At 33.8% G+C, this 21,475-nt stretch overlaps 1 long non-coding RNA gene and 1 pseudogene across 1 annotated transcript; one reads left to right on the plus strand and one right to left on the minus strand.

Annotated features, from left to right (window-relative positions):
- Positions 1-248: 248 nt before the first annotated feature.
- Positions 249-21,475, minus strand: part of LOC133865593 (lupeol synthase-like) — a 29,080-nt pseudogene continuing 7,853 nt past the window's right edge.
- Positions 5,920-9,950, plus strand: LOC133865597 (uncharacterized). The gene is made up of 3 exons (XR_009899779.1): positions 5,920-6,258; positions 8,211-8,308; positions 9,641-9,950. It is a non-coding gene; the product is annotated as an uncharacterized LOC133865597 (long non-coding RNA).

Raw genomic sequence — 21,475 nt, forward strand, 5'->3', positions numbered from 1 at the left:
ATACTCTGATTATCAGGTACATGTTATGGGGCATGTGCCATATGTTGGCTGAGCGACACGTAGTCGTGCCACTGCGATGACTCGTTTTACGTTTTGTATATAAAAAAAAAAAAAACGGGTCGTCACAGTCTATCTCAGCCTAAAGTTGTAAAAACATTCAGAATCAGCATATGGGTATGTTTGTACTTCACAAAATTTGACAAAGTTGAATACTTAAGCTTCAGACTTTCTTGATTTTATGCGCCGACCTACCCAGCATCAATGAGAGATAACAAGGCCCATACGGTTTGTACCGAATTTGCACGGTTGCCTTCTATATTCGTCCACACCTGTTTCACAAAGAAACAAAGGCCCATGAGGTTTGGTAGTATACATTCAAATTGAAACAAAGTGCTCCATACCTTGTTTTGGCTTGATAGGTAACTTTCGCCCCATCCACCATTAGGTAGCTGCTTTGATAGCAAAAATTCACAAGCTTTGCGAATCGCAAGACAATTTTTGTAGTTTCTCCCACATGCTGCCAGTGCCCCTACAGCAAACCATGTACCATAGGTATGTAGCAAATCCCCCAATGACCATACCTGTAAAAATGATATTTTCTACTTCAATAACGCTATCATATGTAAAAATATTAATTAAATGATTATATTCATGATTTTTAATAAATTTAAGTTTTTAGGACAACAAGTGATTCAATATGATATCAGGGTAAATGTCTTGAGCTCGAACATCTTCTTCGTAATTTACCATCCATTTTAATTAAATATTCTACGTACTAGGCCAAAAAAAAAAAAAAAACATAAAAAAAATAAAGAAACTATAAGTAAATTTGATGCACTCTCCTATTGTTATACCCAATGCATGCTACCATTGTTTTGTATGTTTAAACATAGTCATTTTTTTTTTCCAAAAAAAAAAAAAAAAAATTACCATGATCCATTAGGTTCTTGCACGTTTTCAATGTATTGAATTCCCATGGAAATGCTACTATCTATCTCTGTCCTTCGGTGTCTGGGATAGAACTTCCTAAAGAGTACCAGGCTTTGAACTACAGATGAAGTGCACTCTACGTACCTATAAGGTGACACGACCTTGTTAGGAGGAAAATATGAGCAATACCGTGGTAAATGTTGTGCGGATCGAAGAGGTCTTACTCTCGCTCAATAAGGGCTTCTTCAAAGAACTCCGAGGAGTTGAACTTCTGCAAAAAAAGATACAAAAATTATATTAAGAGTGCTGGGTAAAGAAGACGATTTTTGTCTTAAGTATGAGCAGACTTATCAAGTTTTGAAGAGTTACCTCCAACCAACCATATGCTCTTTGAGGCTCCCATGCTGAGAAACCACCATTGTTACTCTGTAATGCCAATTGAAAGAAAATCAATTATTCATGTGAAGCATTTGGGAAAGCTTAAACATAATAAAGTTGCAGAAGTGAAGTGTATAATTTAGCTATAGAACAACCTTTCTTAATTACTAACTGAGTCAAAAATAGAATTTGTAAGGTTGAATTCTTACTTGTAGAGAAAGAATGACATTCACGGCATCATAAAGCTGCTCTGTCTCAATTTTTTCCCCAACTAGGTCCTGAGGCATTTGTGAGAACAAGATTGCAACCTACAAAAGAGAAGGTTTTGCCAAATTTCATATTCTCCTCTTAAGCTAACCTCGAGAATGTGTAGTTTTGGTCATGTAATTTGAAAGAGTTGAGGCATTACCTTCAGCCCTTCAACAGTGCAGTCAGAGACTTGCCAACCATGATCATGCATCGAGAATGTCCATGCTCCTTTGCTGATGTGGCGGTACATAGCTTTGAAGTCCCCAGAAGGGTTTTCTTGGACCTAGAAAATAATATGACTAAGTTAAAGCATTATCTTTGGAAAAAAAAATAAAAAAATGTAAGGAGTATATGCCGTATATTCTGACCTGTGAAGCCTTTATGAATTCATGTGCTTTACGAAGTGTTGGCCAATACTCTTTGTTTAGATTACAAGAGAGAATTGCCTGAATGGCAAAACCCGCATCCCACATCTGACAGCCGAAACTCTACATCACATAAACCGGTCATCATTTAGTACATTTTAAAATAAAATACTTTGATCTTCAATGGGCCAAAATTTTTTAGGCCTGACTTTTCGGTAAGTGCTTCAATTATATGTGACTGCATTAACACGCACACATGTTTCTGGATGTGATAATTATGGTTTTTTCTTGTTCCACAAAAGTCCAGTGACCGAAAGAGGCAGGGGGTGATCAAATAACCTGAATTTTTAAGCCATCTTCAGCAACCCAATAGTTGTCTGGAATCCTGTCTAGATGGAGCTTGTATGCCTCCCCGCTTGGATCTTCAGCCCAACATGCAATCAAACATATTACCTGTGATACAACTTACCTTGACAATTCAGTTCATTGATGACAAATCAAATACTTTGATATGTATTCCCTCGTTTTCATTGTATATGCAAGACTACAACACTAGTTATATATTGACCTTTTCAACGCTTCCAATGCAAAGGTATTTGCTGTTCTCGTCCTCATAATGTACATGACCAATTGCAGCTTTTAGTGCCTTCTCTCTCAACATTGAAAAGGGCCAATACGCCATGAAAGGCTCCGCTACATTGTGAAGAAATCCCCATAACATATCTTGTATGAGGGAATGTGGATAATAGAGATCCTTCTGAATTAGCAACTTGGATGAGTTTTATGTATGCATTAATTTCACTAGAAATCTTCATAATTGCTTGTGCAATTAGAATATGTATGGTGATAATGATATTGTCTTAGGGTCTGTTTGGGTTTGCGATTTCAAAAAGTGCGATTTAAAATAACGATTTTAAAATGTGCGATTCGAAAAAAGTGATTTTTAAAAACACAGTTAAGCGTTTGGCAAAATCGTAGTTTAACTTTTAAAATCGCAAATTCACCTTTAAAATTTTGCGTTTTCAAAAAAGAACCATCTTATCTGTGATTTGAAAAGGCAGATTTTCTGCGTTTTCAAATCGCAATTTTTAAAAACGCAGTTCCCAAACGATTTGTGTTCTACGATTTGGTTTAAAATCGCACTTATTGTCTACGAAATCGCGGTCCCAAACGCACCCTTATTTGAAAGAATTTTGCAAGAACTTTGTGAAGATTGCAAATAAGGAAGATGTGACATATAGGTTTTTGATAAAAACGAAATGCAAAAGGATTAAGATTCAACTAACCTTTGCAACTGTATACTGGGCTTTATTCCAGTTAATTTGGTGGTAAGGCTCGTTATATAACTCTTGTCTTAGTGATTGAATCAATCCAGTGATTTGACCAACAAATCTCTTCCCATATAAATAAGACATTGGCATGTAAACCAAGCGACTGTAGCATAACATTTTGCCTGCATTTCATGTAATGCACACTTTGAGTATCAGATACACGCACTAAGTCTAACTCTTTGATAAATGTTTAGTACTACATACATCTTTTGAAATGTGCTTTCTAGCAAAATGATGTGAGTGGAAAAAACCTGGATGAATGGGGAGGATTTTAGGAAGAAGCCAGAACTCTGGGGGCAGTGGATTGCAGCCTGACCACTCATACACTCCTAGTACCTATACATGAGACGAGACATTTGAATTTTCTTTTTACATCACAAGTTCACAATATTATGCTAAAGATTATATACAATTGAAGGTAAATATGCTTCCATATTCATTTTGTAAAAGGGACTACTGCGGAACACAACAATAATAGTTTATTGGGTCCTTTAATTTTATTTAGTTTTTTTATTCGGTGTATTAGTTTATGTTTTATTTAATTAATGGAGTTAATTATTTTTTTAGGATTTGGCTTAGATGCTAAAAAAAAAAAAAAAACCAGTACTACAACACTTATCTTGTAGTAAATTGTTTTAAGGGTTCATATTTAATTTTATTTTTTCTCTCTTTCTCATCACTACAAAAAAAATTGTTTTTCGCCACTTGCAGTTCGCCGCGTGTACGGTCACTGTACACGTGGCGAACTGTTGGCCGCGTGCAAGTGGCCACGTACATACACGCGGTGGATCCGGTTGACACTAACTGCACAATTGGCCACGTGTATTTTAATACGCGCAGCCAATTGGCCGCCACGTCTAAAATACACGCGGCCAACAATTGGCCGTGTGTATTTTAATACACGTGGCAATATGTTTTTTTAAAAAAAAAAATTAATTTTTTTTTATTTAATTTAAATCTGTATTTAATTATTTTTTAAATTATTGGTTGTATTTTTAATTTAATTCTTTATTTTTAGAGGAAAAAATATATAATAACTGAAAAAAAAAAGAAAAAAAAGAAGAAGAGGAAAACACACGTACGAGCAAGTTCAGTAGAGAGAGAGAGACAGAGAGAGAGATACAGAGAGAGAGAGAGCGAGAGACAGAGAGAGAGAGATACAGAGAGAGACAGAGAGCGAGAGATAGAGAGAGAGAGATACAGAGAGAGAGAGAGAGCGATACAGAGAGAGAGAGAACACACCGTGAGAGAGAGAGAGAGCGAGAGACAGAGAGAGAGAGAGAGAGAGAGAGAGAACACACAGTGAGAGAGAGAGAGAGCGAGAGACAGAGAGAGAGAGAGCGATACAGAGGAGAGAGAGAGAGAGCGATACAGAGAGAGAGAGAGAGAGAGCGATACAGAGAGAGAGAACATGTATATTTAACGATTTTTTTAATTTTATTTGAAAGTACTGTTCAGTGGCGCGCGGGACAATTCCCGCGCGCCTAGCTACCTTCACAAATTCTCTTATACATATATATACATAATAAAATTTGCTTTTATTAATATATATTTAATAAAAACAATTAGCCATGTGTATTTAATACACGTGGCTACTTGGACGCGTGTAAAAAATACACGCGGCCATATACAAAACTTAATAAAATTTGTTTTTAATAATATATATTTAAAAAAATAATTGGCCACGTGTATTAAATACCCGCGGCCAACTGGACGCGTGTAAAAAATACACGCGGCCAATTGGCCGCCTGTAAAAATACACGCGGCCAATTGGACGCGTGTAAAAAATACACGCCGCCAATTGGACGCGTGTATAAATTACACGTGTCCAGTTGGCCGCGTGTAATTAATTACACGCGGCCAACTGTAATGCGCATACCTCTAGCCACGTGTACTGTATACACATGGCTAATTGGATGCGTGTCTACAGTAATATGTACTGTAGACACGCGGCCAATTGTAGAGTTTTTTGTAGTGCATGAAACACTTAAAATTAAATCTAAACCCTTAAAACAATTACAACATAAGTGTTTTTTTTTTTTACAACATAAGTGTTGGTAATTTTTTATACAACACCCTAATCTTAATCCATTTTTTGTAATTCAATAAATGGGCATTATGGTTGCCCTAAGATATGTTAGGCAAATCAATAATACCATGTATTTTAGGTAAATTAATAAATGGGTGTTGCCCTAAGGTTTTTAATCGGGGTCTATTTAAGCATGCTTTGTACTCTAATGGAGATAGACTATGATATGGAATAAAATTATTGAGAAAGTAGCTTTCTCTTCTCCCCCCTTGTTTTTCGTCTCTTCGTCAGCTTATTTTTCTTCTCTTCGTCACCTGTGAAGACCAAGAAAAAAATAATAGGAATATAATTATAGTTATCATAGTGGGTTCTAGTTGAATGAGTAATTAGTTATATTAACAAAGGTGTGGTTTAAAATATGTAGGGTCAAATGTTAATTAATAAATGATATAGTTTTAATAAAATGGGGTCCTTCTTTAGTTTATATAAATTGAGGGCTTTGAAAAATTGAGGGATTTACTTGCCACTTGGCACCCATTGGTTGGATTTTGAAGGATATCTCATCCTTAATCTTATCTTTAGTAAAGTGATAATAATAAAACAAAAAGGCAGCCCCATTATTTTGACCGAATGCCCATTCCTCTTTTTCTTTTCTTCTTTCTTTTTCTCTCCTCTCTTTCGGTGGACAGCAGGGCCTCCTTCCCATTTTCTTTCCTTTTTCTTTCCTTCCTTCTCCCCTGCCGCACACAGCAGCTCCTTCTCTGCTCCAGCACCCGATTCCCTCTTTCTTTTTCCTTCTCTTCCATTTTCTTCCTCTCTTCATCTCTGTCACGCCCACGCCCATGAGAGAGGCCGAAATGCTGAAATGCCGAGAGAGAAAGAATGGATCGTGAGGGAGAGGTTTTAAAATGGATGCTGTCCTGCCATGGGTAGAAGAAGGGAAGATGAGGTTTTTTGGCCATGGACGTCCGGTGAGGTAAAAATCCCTAGCTTCCTTGTATTTTCATTTTTTGCCCATTGATTTTATGTTGCAAAATCAGATTCTCTATGGGTTTGGAATGGGTCCGAATTTAGGGTTCCTTTTGGGTTAAAATTTATGGGTCTCTCTTGTTTTGGTTCTCATTGGAAATGGTGTAGATTTTGTAGGAACCAATTGAGTATTGTTTCACTTTGGATCCTTGGGCTTTCGGTGGCTTATGTTTTGATTGGTATATTTTAGTTGCTAATTCTGGTGGATGGACGTGGTTGGTTGATTGGGTCCTTAGAGTTTATTTGGAGTTAATTTTGGTAGGTTGTTGTGGGTTCTAAAATTTGGGGATGATTGTGGCTTTTTGTTGCAGTTTTAGGGGATGAATTTTGTGGGAAATTCTGGAATTTCTTCTTGGATGGATTATTTTGGAATCTGTTTTGGGTCCTTTTTAGCATCCATTCGGGTTTGATTTTTATGGGGTTTGTTGGTGATGGGTTATCATTTTGGATGGGCATTTTGCATTGGTGGTGATGGAATTTCCATTTGGTTTCATGAAGGTTGAACCATGTGGGTTGTTAGTGTTCTTGAAGTTGAGTTTTGGAGTGGTTTGACATTTTAATTTGATGGATGTTTTGGTAGAACCAAATCTGGTTGGATTGGTAGTTTAGTGATAATTGGCTAATGATTAATTGTTAAGGGTGGAGATTAATGTTTATAGATGATTGTTTGGTGTTTGGGCGTTGTTGAGAAATCTAGGGTTTTAATTGTGGATTTGCTGTTTAGGTAATGTTTGGTTATCATTTGGACTTGTGTTATTAGAGGACGATTATTGTTATAAGATTATGGGGAGAAAAATTGATGAGTTTTGATGAGATTTGGAGTGATTATGATGATGTGATGAATTGTAGGAATATAGTGGAATTGATATTTGGTATGGGTTTTTGATGTGTAGTTGGTTGATGAGGGCTAATATGTATTCCATGATATGCTTATGATGTTAAATATTTTAGGTGTTGATGAAGTTGGATTAATTAGGGATGTGTTGTTAATTAATGGTTAAATTCCTCCTTATGGTGTTATAGGTATGTTGACTATGAGATTGTGTTAGATTGTGGTTGTAATTAGTATGGTTTTAATCTTGGCGCTAATGGAGGAATGATACAAAGTATGTAAGTATAGGGCTTGATGCGGATAACAAGTGAATAAATAAAAGATAGCTAAAATAAATTCTAAAACCCATTTATGCCTATAGGTTTAATAAAGAGTAAAGTATTAAATACAATGGTCAAGATTAGAAGGTAATAAGAGTTGTAAATTATCTAAATAACCCTAAGTCGATAAATATAAATTAGTAAGGTTATGGAGATACATATATATGCTCTGGATTCATTTGGTAATGTAACTTAGTATTAATGCGCGTACGTGAGTATTATAAAATACATAAGTGCGTTAGGAGGTTGTGCTTAGCTTAATAAGCATTCTATACACATATGTATATATATGCGTATGGACCGAATACACTTAACTCAAATGGATAAACAATTATAAGACTTGTAGTTTAAAATGAGAATAGGGTAACTTGATACCCAATTTACCTATCTACGTACACCAAGTGTTTAAGTGTGTCTTTATATTATATATATATATATATATATATATATATATATATATATATATATATTATTATATTTACAGCATATTGTCTTTATTGTTAATCTTTTTATAGCTTATAAAATAGTAAAGGTATAAGCTATAAGAAGACAAATAAAATAGTAAACGCGTTTTAAGGATTAAGGTGAGATATAATATAAACCTAAACTTAAGTGTTAACCTAATAGTAGCTAAAGGTGGCGAATTAGCTTTACACGCGGGTTATGTGACGTGTGAGCATACGGGTAGTTAGGATGTCATAGAGTATGAGATTCAATAGTGTAGTCTAACGATACCAATGTTTGCAGGATCATGTTCGGATTGGAGACTTTAATTGGTTCTCCAATGTAGAGTCCAAGTGACTAGAGTCCAAGGAGTGTTCGGGTTGGAGTCCAATGCAGCCAAGGTGGGTATTCCACTCACTGAGAAAATATATATTTTTATATGTATTGGATTGATAAAAATATATATATTGTTTATGAAACTGAACCAACCATATGATGAAATGTATATGCTTTGAGATGATTTATTAGTTTCGATTATGTTTAAACTATATCAATGATGTTTAAGAGATAGTGCAAGAGTGAAAAGTATTGACTAGATTTAAAGTGTTAAGTTCTGCGGTTGAAATTTAAATTATGCAAATTGTTTGAGAACATGTCATGTTGAAACTGCGTAGATTTGATAAAGAAACTAAGTTTTGAATGATTTCAAAGTGTTGGGTAAAATGCTGGATTTGTTTAGTTTTAAAAGGACGTGATTTAACAACTGCATGATTTCAGCGTGACACAGTAGTGCAATATATACTGGTCAAGCACGGAACATTGAGCATGTAGTATAGAGCATACATACCAGCAGTATCAGTATATTAGCAGCATAACAGTATCAGCAGCATAACAGTATCAGCAGCATATCAGTATCAGCAGCATAACAGTATCAGCAGCATATCAGTATCAGCAGCATTATTAGCCCCAGTTCATGCATAGCATTATAGCATTGTTTTGTGAGAGAGGTTTTTATGTTATGAGTAGTTTTACTAGACGTATTGGTATGCATAAGAGTCTTCATGAAAAAGATCTTATGTATATTTTTATCGGATAGTCATGTGTTAATATCATACATTGAACTTGAAAGTACATGGATACATGACTACCCAGGTGCGAGTAATGGCATGTCTATGAGTAAGAAGGTTGACTGTTCTTGTTCTTCAGGAAAGACGTGTTAGCATGATTGAGTTTAACTCTAGTGCTCTCATGATCTACTGACGTCAAGGCACGAAACTGGAATACGATTAGAGATGGTGTTGCGAGTGTTTTGTTGAAGGATGTTATCCTAGTACGGAAAAGTAAAATGCCATGTTCTTTGCTTAAGACCTATGTGTATACGTGATATCTGTGATGGAGTGATCGTGTGCACATATGTCCAAGTGACCGGTGAAAAGTATTATTATAAAGGGGTCTATATGTAGAAACTTCCAAGGAGGGATGTCTGGAACTTCTACATGTTTTCACAGCTATATAGTATGTTTTAAATGATTTCTGAATAGTCGGTGTTTGTTACATTAGCTGTTGGTAAATTGTGGCTAATATAGTGCTCGCACGACTAAAATAATATAAAGGTTAGTTCTTTGTGAAAACTCAGTTAGTCTTATACCACTGAGGTCTTAGTATGAGGTATACTAAGGCGGTGAACTCATTATTTCACCTATGCGGATGTGGATACCACCACAACCGTGTAGATGATGTTTCTTTGGCTGCAGGTACTACGGTATAGTCCATGGGTCGATAGCAGTGTGCTTGGGATATTATGACTGAAGCTCACCGCGACGGTTGTAATTGTCGGACCACGGGTTGTCCACTGTTTTATAGGTTTGGTATAGCTTGTGACGTTTGTGTCACATATTCTTTGTAAAGCCATAGTTGTTTTGTAAATATTGTGTTAATAAGACTCATACAGGTAGATGTTAAATGGCTCTTTGTTGTAATTAATTTGTGATAGATGTATAAGTTGTAATTTCTGCTATTCAGATTTATGTTTTCCGCTGCATAGATAGTTGTATGTTATACTCTGATTATCAGGTACATGTTATGGGGCATGTGCCATATGTTGGCTTTGCGACACGTAGTCGTGCCACTGCGATGACTCGTTTTACGTTTTGTATAAAAAAAAAAAAAAAAAACGGGTCGTCACATCACCTTATTTCTTCTCTCTTCCCCTTGGCTTATTTTTCAATCTGTTTCTCCTCTCTCTAATGACTTTCTTCTAAATCTTGATTTGTTCTGCATCAGGTACTCTTGTAAATGCTTGAACTTTATATGCATGAATCTAAATGGAGAAGTTCAACTATTGTTGTTGCTACTAGTCTAGAGTTGATAAAAAAGTACGATGGAATATTTGTAAAGATCTAAAGTACAATGTGTGGTATTATTCTTTACATATTTTTCAGATACTTGGATTGAGATCAAGGAATTGCAAGGCCTGCAATCCCAAAGATTCATGATGTTCATTCAAAATGAATGGTCTGGATTAATTAAGCTACATAAGCCTTAAAACAACATGAAGAAAAATAACTAAAATGGTGGCCAGACTACCCCTTGAGGTGGTTGGCCACCCCCTTAATGACACCACCTGCTCAAAGTGTAAAACGTTGGTTGTTGGCCACTTCTCAAGGGGCTAGCCAGCCACCTCAAGGAATGGTTCATCCATACCGTTGTTTTTTAATACTTTTGTTAGTTTTTAAGGCTTACATGTGTTGATCCAAGCTGTTCATGACCAAAATTTTTTGAATTGCAAGGAATTGCAGGAGATTTTGATATGTGAACCCTTTTTTCGGACATTAGGAACATGTTACTTTAATAATTTTTTTCTTGCAAATAGATGTATATTATCAAGAAAAATGATCATACCGTGACCCAAAACTTTCCCCATGAAGGAATAGCCATTAAACTACCATGGTCAAGGATCCATTTGCGGCCTCTAGCCATAGCCCCATCTTCACCATCTTCAGGTCCCTCTCCAAGTATTCTCAAAGCAATGTAGCTCAAAGCTGACCCAAACATTGTGCTGTGACCTTCTATATGGAACCCCCAAGTATTCTCAAGGCAATTAGCCAACTTTTTAGTTTTCTACGCCTTTCTACACAAACTTATATTTAGAAAAATAATACCCGATGATTATACAAGTATCGAATAATTTCCTTCTGGTGTGCTGGTGAAAAAATAGCATTGAGATCTTTAGTGATGTATAATGCCATTACCTGCATATCATCATAATATAGAAACAAGTTGTTGGGTGGAATTATTCATCCATTCTAATATAGCCAAACATAAATCGCAAAATATATGCATGCGCATAGTGGCGAAGGGATGGGGGGTGGTTTAGCCCCTGAAATTTTTTGACGATTTTGTTTTTTCAAAGTTTGTTTTCAAGGGCGGAGGGAAGGGGGACGGTGGAGCTCTCGCCCCGACAAAAGTTCTTTCTTCTTCTTCCGCCAAAGTTTCTCCCTTCTTTTGCAGAATTTCTTTTTCTTTTAAGAATCTGTTTTCTTGCCACTTCACGAAAGTAGTGTAGTGTGGTGTTGGACTACCCCGTCAGCATTGTTTGATAATTGTGGAATAAAAATGTAATTTCTAGTATTACCCTTTTCTCTCTCTATTTCTCTATCTTTCTTTCTTTCTTTTTTTTTTTCTATTTTTTTTTTTCATATATGAGTTCGCCAAACTATTAAGCTAAAATAATATCAATCCAAAAATGAAAAAAATGTACAAAATAATTAATGAAAAATTTGATTGGAAACCATAGCAAACACACACCATATAGTAAATACTATTTATGGGAGTATTACATAACAGATGACACTTTAATTTCTTAAATCAAATTGATTGTTGTGGTTATTGTGTATGTGCATGGAAGAAATGCATTGCTTTTCTTCTTTGTTATAATTTTTTTTCCCTTATTCCGATAAGAACAACATTTACAATTTTTTATAATGTTTTCTTCATACTTCATAATTTCACCCGGCGCCAACAAATTTCAGAAGAGTTTTGTTACTCTAAGTTTGTTATTTGTTATTGTTTGTTTCTTTTATTGAGGCATTTATTTTGATTTTTTATATTAATAATTATTAAAATATGCTAATAATTTGATTAAAATATGTCATTTCTATTTTGATTTGCATTTATCACATCTTTTATATATAATAAAAACATAGTATATAAAGAGAGAGAGAGAGAAAAAAATCTTATTATTACATTTTACTATCTTAATTCTTGGCTCCGCCACTGCATGTGCATGTGTTTGAGGTAATTTTGGGAAGAAAAAAAAATATTTGGCTATTTTTTCCTTTATTTTTTTTTTTCCGTAAGGAATATTAATATATTATCTTATTCCTTCAACCAAATTTATTAAACTAACTGGTTTAGCTAGAATGCATGTACTATAAAAAGAGGAATACTAGAGTTTCTTCTAGTGTTCGTCTGGTGTCCATCTGGAATGACATAAATGTAATAAAAAAAATTACATCTATGTCCTTCTGGATGACATGGATGCAATGTTTAATTTTTATATTACATTTTTGTCCTTCCAGATAGATACCAGAAGAACACTAGAAGGAGTTCTAGCATTCCTCCTATAAAAAAAGCATGTGAGAATCAAGAAGTGTAACAGTTAATGTAGGCATTTTTATATCTCAGTGAAGGAAAAATAAAATAAAGAATAAACATGCATTTGTATACAATGGTGAGAAAAATATATACAAAGGGTTGAAGGAAAAACAAGGGGCCAGCAGATTCAGCAGGCCAGTGGCCATCATGAGCTTGAATGGAGGAGTAAAAGCTTAATGCTCTTCTCAGTATAGTAATTATTGTTTCCTCTGTTATCACCTCTGTTTCTTTTAGTTTCACTGGTGGTGGAATTGGTGGACATGGGTTCTCCTTCCTAAGCTGTGAGTTTTCCATATCAAAGACCAAAATATGTCCAAGTGAAAAATAAGTCTAGTCCTCACAATTAAAATTTTATAGATTTTAACACAACCATATGATCATAAAATTAAAGGAAGAAATTGACCTAATATCTAAATGTTGACATAAAAACATGAGTGCTGCCGAGGGTACGTACTACAATTTTATTATAAGTTCCTTAAAAATTGAGTTAATAGTTTACGTGATATTTATTATGTTAGTCACTATAATTAAATTTACTTATTAAATTTGACTTGGCAATTTAATTAATTAGTGGTTGACGTGGAAAACGTCATAACGTGATCACTATCTAAATGTCGACATAAAAACATGAGTGCTGCCAAGAATACTACAATTTTATTACAAGTTCTTTAAAATCTGACGTAACAGTTCATGGAACATTTATTATGATGAAAACGAATATGGAAACTAATTCCGAGCCCAACTCAATCCTTTACCCCAATTAAGTGCCAGTTGGGCATAAGCTTAACTGGCCGGTGTCGTTGGTACTCCTCTAAATATATTTGAATTTTTTTGAATTTTTTTTTTCTTCATTAATACGCTATGACATGTATCTCTAGCTTATTTCTTGGAAAGTCATTCTTTGTTAATCAAAGTACATGCTGGTATTAGGTAGTTGCTGTTCCAGAATTACTTTCTGGAAAACCATGTAGAAGAAACCTTAGAATTTTTTTATTTTTATTTTTTTTATTATTATTTTTATTTATTTATTATTATTTTTTTAAGGAAATTAAAAGTACACATGTGACATATCCTCTCAAACTCAATTGTCAAGTCCCTTCCAAACAATTAATTGTGTTAATGTCACCCCTCAAACTATCAAAACATGTCAATGTCCTCCTAAGATCAACAAAAAGACAAAAATGACTATACATTTTTTTCAATTAGACAAAAATGTCCTTATAAATTTGAAAAAAAAAACTAAAACTAAAAAATAAAAATAAAAACTTTTTAAAAAACAAATAAAAAATTAAGAAAAAATGAACTTTTTTTTTTAAACTGAAAATTATATATATAAAAAAACGAAAAAAAAGAAGAAAAAACAGTTTTTTAATTTTTTTAATTTTAATTTTTGTTTTTTTTGTATTTTTTTATATAACTTTTTTTGTTATTTTATATTTTTTTAAATAAAATTTTCAGTTTTTTTTTTAATTTTAATAATTTTATAAGGGTATTTTTGTCATTAGGAAAATTGACATTTTTCGGTAGTTTAGGGGGAGAGATTGATACATTTGGTAGTTTAAAGAGAAATATTAACAATGAAGTAGTAATTTGAGGAATTATGTGTATTTTTTTAAAAAAGTTTTTCATGAAAAGCTATTGTCAGTTTCTAAGGTTTAACCAGGTGGGTCCAGCTCATAACTTCTTAGATGGCTCAAATCACTCAAATCATTAAAAATTTGCTTAGTCTACGACTTTTTGGTCAAAGCTGAAAGATAATTTTCAAACTGGAGTAGGCCATGGCCATTGTTTGTCTTTGAATGCAATGCGAAATGATATGTTTATAATTTTATTTTTGTATAATTTTAACAATTATTTTAAATTAATTATTGGATCTGTTTTTTTTACATGTGGTCTTAAAAAAAAATTTGTTAAAATTGTATAAGAATTGTACAGAAATTGTAACATCATATTTCGAATACAATAATGCAACGGCTATAAACAAAGCGCAGTGTTTTCTCACCCTATCTTATGGTTATGATCCATAAAAATAGACCATAATCATTAACGATATTATGTTAAGGATAATTTTCTACCACAAAAATGGATCTTAGCTTATATTATATTAATTGACAAAAACTATTGTCAATTTTCTCAACAACCTCTTCTTTGTCTACTTTTCATCGATCTCAATGTGAAAAATCCTAGTATATGGAATTGACAGAAGATGGGTTCCTAATTAGCAATTGTAGTAATGGAAGACTCCAAAATTTAATTCAGAGCGCGCAGTTAATTTTGACCTTTATCCTATGATCATTAATTATTTTATCGTCCACAAAATTATAAATCCCCAACAGCTTTGCAAACAAAGGCCCAATACAAGGTTTCAACGTCTGAAAATTCCAAATTTCAAGGTTTCAAAGATAACATATGTTTATCATTGTAGTGTTGTAAGGGGTACAATTTTTACCGCAATTTCTTTACAAATTAACGTTGCTGTTTTCAATATAGATTGCAAAAATATTATGATCCATTGTTATTATTAATATTATTGATGTCTTGTCCCTATTTTGTTTTAAACAAAAATGAGTTACATAATACAAATTCTGTAAATTCCAGGAATCAAGATCCCTTCTATACAATTTCTGTAAATTTCACATAACTTCCATACAATTTTTTTTTTTTTACATTGAATAGGTTTCACATGTGAAATTTATATACATGTGATTCACACAATATGAGAGGGGTTGCGAGAAATCATGCACTCCCCACTTGGTAGACAACTTAATTAATTTGTGTAAAAATAGGACACTAGTCTTGTACGACTTTCCTAGCAGCATGTGATTCAATGCCAATAAAGTGTTAAAATTAACTGGCTGCTAGCAAATACTGCTACCCAGCAATTAAAACATAGACAAATTCTTGGCGTTTAAAGACGGCTGGTTGGCGTACAAAAAACGTACCACCCGATAAGTAGGGCTGTAAATTAGTCAAACTTAAACGAGTAGTATATCACTACAAAAAAAGGCGTAAATCGCCGCGTGTCTACAGTACATGTTACTGTAGACACGCGGCCAGATGGCAGCGTGTTTCTCTGGACACGCTGCCAGATGTAGCGTACAAACAATTGGCAGCGTGTATAAAATACGCGCTGCCAATTGGCCGCGTGTATAAATTCCACGCTGCCATCTGGCAGACACGTGTAATTTAATACACGTGGCTAACTGAAAAACACTTTTTTGGAATTCCCTTTTTTTTTTTTTTTTTTTAAAAAAAAAAAAAAAAAAACAAATAAATTGGAGTATAAAATTGCTATGTACCCTATACCAAATTAGAGTATATAAACTAATTAGTTTTATACAGTACTTGTATTTAAATTTTTTGGAATTTATTTATATTAAAAATTCCTATTATATACCCCAACAATAAATTTGTGCTACACATACTTATAGTTATGTTTTAGGATTTACATGCAAGTTGAGTTTCTTGAATATGGTTTATGCGTTAGGACTTAATTTATTGTATGTGTAGTACATACTCTCAGGGTTAGGGTTCGTTGAACATCCATCTGAATGTGTTCGCCTTGTGGTCCCGATCATTATGGCATACCTTACACAAGTATAAAATTGCATGCCTCTATCATTTGATCGAGTTCAATGTTCAAAACTTGGTCGAACTATCATTTGATCCTATAGTTAGGGTTTATCACTATACATATAGTACATATATTTAGGGTTAGGGTTTATGGCTTACATATATATGGTACATACACTTAAGATTTGGGTTAAGATTATGGGTTTTAGGGTTCAATTTTATGGTCAGTGTTTAGTATAGTATATATATATATATACTATACTTAGGGTTAGGATTTAGTTTTAATTTATAGTTTACGGTTTAGTTTTATGACTTAGGGTTTAGCAAGAATGTACATTACATACACTTAGGGTTGCATGTGTCTGTGTTTGTATTTGTATTTGTATTTCAAAACTATCTTGTCATATTATGTACATACATATATATAATATATGCATGCATGCATGCATGCATGTAAACGGCGTGCCGAAACTATATACCTTTATAGTTACTTGTATACACCCTAACATTGGTGTTTATGGCTATATATATATATATATAGTATACTTATATACCTATATTGTGTATAGCTATATATAGTATATATATACACTTAGGGTTAGAGTTTATAGATATATATAATAACGTTGTATATACCCAAATTTGGGCTACAAATATATGCATAATTATACGGCGAGGAACAAAAATAAAAATATGCAACATAACAAAGTACATACACTTAGGGTTAGGGTTTATGACTATATATAGTATATAGACATAGGGTTAGGGGTATGGGCTACGTGCAATATGTTTATAGTATATTTACGTTTTACGTGTTGAGTACTTTAAATATATATGGTATACTTATAAGTAAACCCTAACTCTAATTAGGATTTACGTTAATGGAATAGTAATCTAATAAAACCCTAACCCTATATATATATAGGACCTATATATATATATATATGAAACTTAACACAGACTTAAGGTTTAAGAATTAGTTTTAGGGTTACCGTTTAGGGTTTAGTTTTATGGGTTAGAGTTTACGTAAACCTTAACACTATATATATTACATACACTTAGGGTCGGATTAGGGTTTGTGTTTGTGTTTACAAATACAAAACTATATATATATATATATATATATATATATATATATATATATATATATATATATATATTTAATATATATATATATATAGATATATATAGATACAAAACTATATATATATATATATACAATTTTTCGTTTTTTTAAAAAAAAAAAATAAAAAAATAAAAACAGATAGAGACGTGTATAATAATACACGTCCCTAATTGGCCGGGTGGCATTACGCCACGCGGCCAATTTTTGGCCAGGTGACCTGCGCGGGACATTTCCCGCGCGCCACCTGGCTAATATTTCAATTAATAAAAAAAAAAAAAAAAAAAAAGGGTAGCTTCCAGAGGCAGCTACCCTCGATCCTCGCATTTCCCTCTCTCTCCCTCAGCTCGATTCTCTCAGCTCGCTCACTCATCTCTCCCTCGCTCACTCAGCTCTCTCTCTCTCTCTCTCTCTCTCTCCCTCTCCGTCCACCGACCACCAGGATCTCCGGCCAGCTCCCTCTCCGGCCGTGACTGCACCACCCGTGTTCGGCAATTATTACGGTGCATGCTCTCTCTCTCTCTCTCTCTCTCTCTCTCTCTCTCTCTTTATCTCTGTCTCTCTCTAGCTCTCTCTCTCTCTCTCTAACCGAACCAGCAACCCTAACCCTAGGTCCGGACCTATCTCTCTCTACACCTCCCTCTCACTCTCTCTCTCTCTGTCTCTCTCTCTAGCTCTCTCTCTCTCTAGCTCTCTCTCTCTCTCTCTCTCTAACCGAACCAGGAACCCTAACCCTAGGTCCGGACCTATCTCTCTCTACATCTCCCTCTCGCTCTCTCTCTCTCTCTCTCTCTCTTTCTCTCTGTCTCTCTCTAGCTCTCTCTCTCTCTCTCTCTCTAACCGAACCACATACTAAACCCTAACCCTAGCTTTCTCTCTCTCTCTCTCTAACCGAACCACAGACTAAACCCTAACCCTTTCTTTCTCTCTAGATTTCTCTCTCTCTGACACTATCTCTCTCTACATCTCTCTCTCTCTCTGAAACCTCTCCCGGTCTCTCTCTCTCTCTCTCTCTATCTCTCTCTCTCTCTCTGCCTTGTACGTGATTAGTATTTTTTTAATTGTTTTGGGATATTATTTTGGGACTAATATGTTTTAATGCAGGTACATTTTGGCAAAGGGGCATACAAATCACAAAAAAAAAAAAAAAAATTGTGAGTAATTTTAGCATTAAATTTTTTTCTGATATCTTTTGGCTATAATAAACTTGGTGCATTTAAATTAATTTGTTTAAAATCTGTTTCTAACTTTTTTAATAGTTTTATATAATAATTGTGGATTTAGCAATTAATAATGGTCTATGCAATGCTGTTAATTTTGTTGGGTTTGAATATCTATTGTTGTGTAATTTTATGTGTTTTGATGTGGTTGGTTGTTATGCATGAAAAATATTCTTACAGTTGTGGTATTTTTTTTTTTTTTTTGTAATATGTTTTACTGTACTACGAATTTGTGTGTGGATTATTATTTGTCACAATTATTTTATTAACTTAATCATAAAATAAATGATCAAAACCAATAAAATATAAATAAGTATTCGGTACTACAAAAAACAATTTTTGGGTTTTTTAAGAACAAAGAAAAAAAGTTTAATTGTTCATTTCAGGTAATTTTTTTACAAACAAAAAAAAACCAATTCAAAGTAAACTCGCCATCATTTCACAATAAAATGATCGTATCTAACGATTATTGGATAGATACAGAAAATTAAATTTGGCCACCGTCTACCATTTATAATTATTTTTTTTCTTATTCAATTTATAACAAAGGTGTAAACAATTTTCCCTAAACCCTAAATCAAAACCAATATAAAAATGCCTATGATCAAATCTCAAAACCAAACCCCTAAGCTTTATACTCTAAAAAACAAGCATAAATCATAAACCCTAAACCCTAGCCCAAATTACCGTTCACCCTAAAAACCATAAACCCTACAAAAGAGTGAAATTTTTTTATTACTTTTTTATTGTAGTTAAACCCTAAACCCTAACCTTAAAACCCTAACCCTAAAAACTAAACCCTAAAAACCTAAATCCTAACCTTAAAACCCTAACCCTAAAACCCTAAATCCTAACCTTAAAACCCTAAAACCTAAACCCTAAAACCCTAACCCTAAAATACTTAAAACCCTAAAACTCTAATCCTAACCTTAAAACCCTAAAACCTAAACCCTAAACCCTAAATTCTAACCTTAAAACCCTAACCCTAAAAACTAAACCCTAAACCCTAACCTTGAAACCCTAACCCTAAAACCCTAAACCCTAACCTTAAAACCCTAACCCTAAAATACTTTCTCCCTAAAAACGTAAATCCTAACCTTAAAACCCTAAAACCTAAACCCTAAACCCTAAATTCTAACCTTAAAACCCTAACTCTAAAAACTAAACCGTAAAAACTAAACCCTAAAAACCTAAATCCTAACCTTAAAACCCTAAAACCTAAACCCTAACCCTAAATTCTAACCTTAAAACCCTAACTCTAAAAACTAAACCGTAAAAACTAAACCCTAAAAACCTAAATCCTAACCTTAAAACCCTAAAACCTAAACCCTAACCCTAAAAACCCTAAAACCTAAACCCTAACCCTAAAAACCCTAAAACCTAAACCCTAAACCCTAAATTCTAACCTTAAAACACTAACCCTAAAAACTAAACCGTAAAAACTAAACCCTAAAAACCTAAATCCTAACCTTAAAACCCTAAAACCTAAACCCTAACCCTAAAAACCCTAAAACCTAAACCCTAACCCTAAAAACCCTAAAACCTAAACCCTAAATTCTAACCTTAAAACACTAACCCTAAAAACTAAACCGTAAAAACTAAACCCTAAAACCTAAACCCTAACCCTAAAAACTAAACCTTCAAAACCTAAACCCTAACCCTAAAAACTAAACCTTCAAAACCTAAACCCTAACCGTAAAAACTAAACCCTAACAACCTAAACCCTAAACCCTAAAACCCTAAACCCTAACCTTAAAACCCTAAACCCTAAAAACTAAACCCTAAACCCTAACCTTAAAACCATAACCCTAAAACCTTAAACCCTAACCTAAAAACTAAACCGTAAAAACTAAACCCTAAAAACCTAAACCCTAACCTAAAAACCCTAAAACCTAAACCCTAACCCTAAAAACCCTAAAACCTAAACCCTAAACCCTAAATTCTAACCTTAAAACCCTAACCCTAAAAACTAAACCGTAAAACCCTAAACCCTAACCTTAAAACCCTAAAACCTAAACCCTAACCCTAAAAACCTAAACCCTAACCTTTTTAACCCTAACCCTAAAAACTAAACCTTCAAAACCTAAACCCTAACCCTAAAAACTAAACCCTAAACCCTAAACCCTAACAACCTAAAACCCTAAACCCTAACCTTTTTAATCCTAACCCTAACCCTAAAAAAAGAAACCTTAAAACTCTAAACCATAAATAAAGAAAGAAGAATATTAAAAAAGAAAAAATTAAAAAAGGGAGAGATCTCTTTTTTTTTTAATTACTTTTTATGGTCAGGTAAACCCAAACCCAAACCCTAACCCTACAAACTAAACCGTAAAAACCTAAAACCCTAAACCCTAAGAAAAAAAAAAAAAAAAACCCTAAACCCAAAAAAAAGAAAGAAGATTATTAAAAAATATAAAAGAAAAGGGTTCGAGATCTTTTTTTATTTTTTTTTAACTATTTTATTTTAGTTAAACCCTAAACCCTAAACCCTAAAACCCTACACCCTAACCTTAAACCCTAAACCCTACAAATATTAAAACCTAAACCCTAAACCCTAACCGTAAAAACTACACCCTTAAAAACCTAAACCCTTAAAAACCTAAACCCTAACCTTAAAACCTAAAAAGGAAAAACCCTAACCCCTAAAAAAAGTATGAGAAAATGATACTTTGAGTTAACTGTTTAAAACAAACAGTAAACAAACAAGCACTTTATTTGCTGTAATCAAATAACATATTTCGTTTCAGACTGTTATCTCGCGTACAGAGGAATATGGATAAGTCGTGGATGTCAGCACCTAGAGGAACAACACAGTATAACGACGGGTGTAGAGCGTTCGTGGCATTTGCCGTTCGTAACTGTAGGTCTGGTGATGGCAAAATTTACTGCCCATGTAAGTACTGCCGGAATAACCAGCGGCACCCCCCAGATTACGTTCTTGCACACCTGACAGGGGGGAAGGGAATGTCCACGGGATACGGTTTCTGGTATATGCA

The sequence above is a fragment of the Alnus glutinosa genome, chromosome 4, assembly GCF_958979055.1.
Source record: "Alnus glutinosa chromosome 4, dhAlnGlut1.1, whole genome shotgun sequence".
Taxonomy (NCBI): Eukaryota; Viridiplantae; Streptophyta; class Magnoliopsida; order Fagales; family Betulaceae; genus Alnus; species Alnus glutinosa.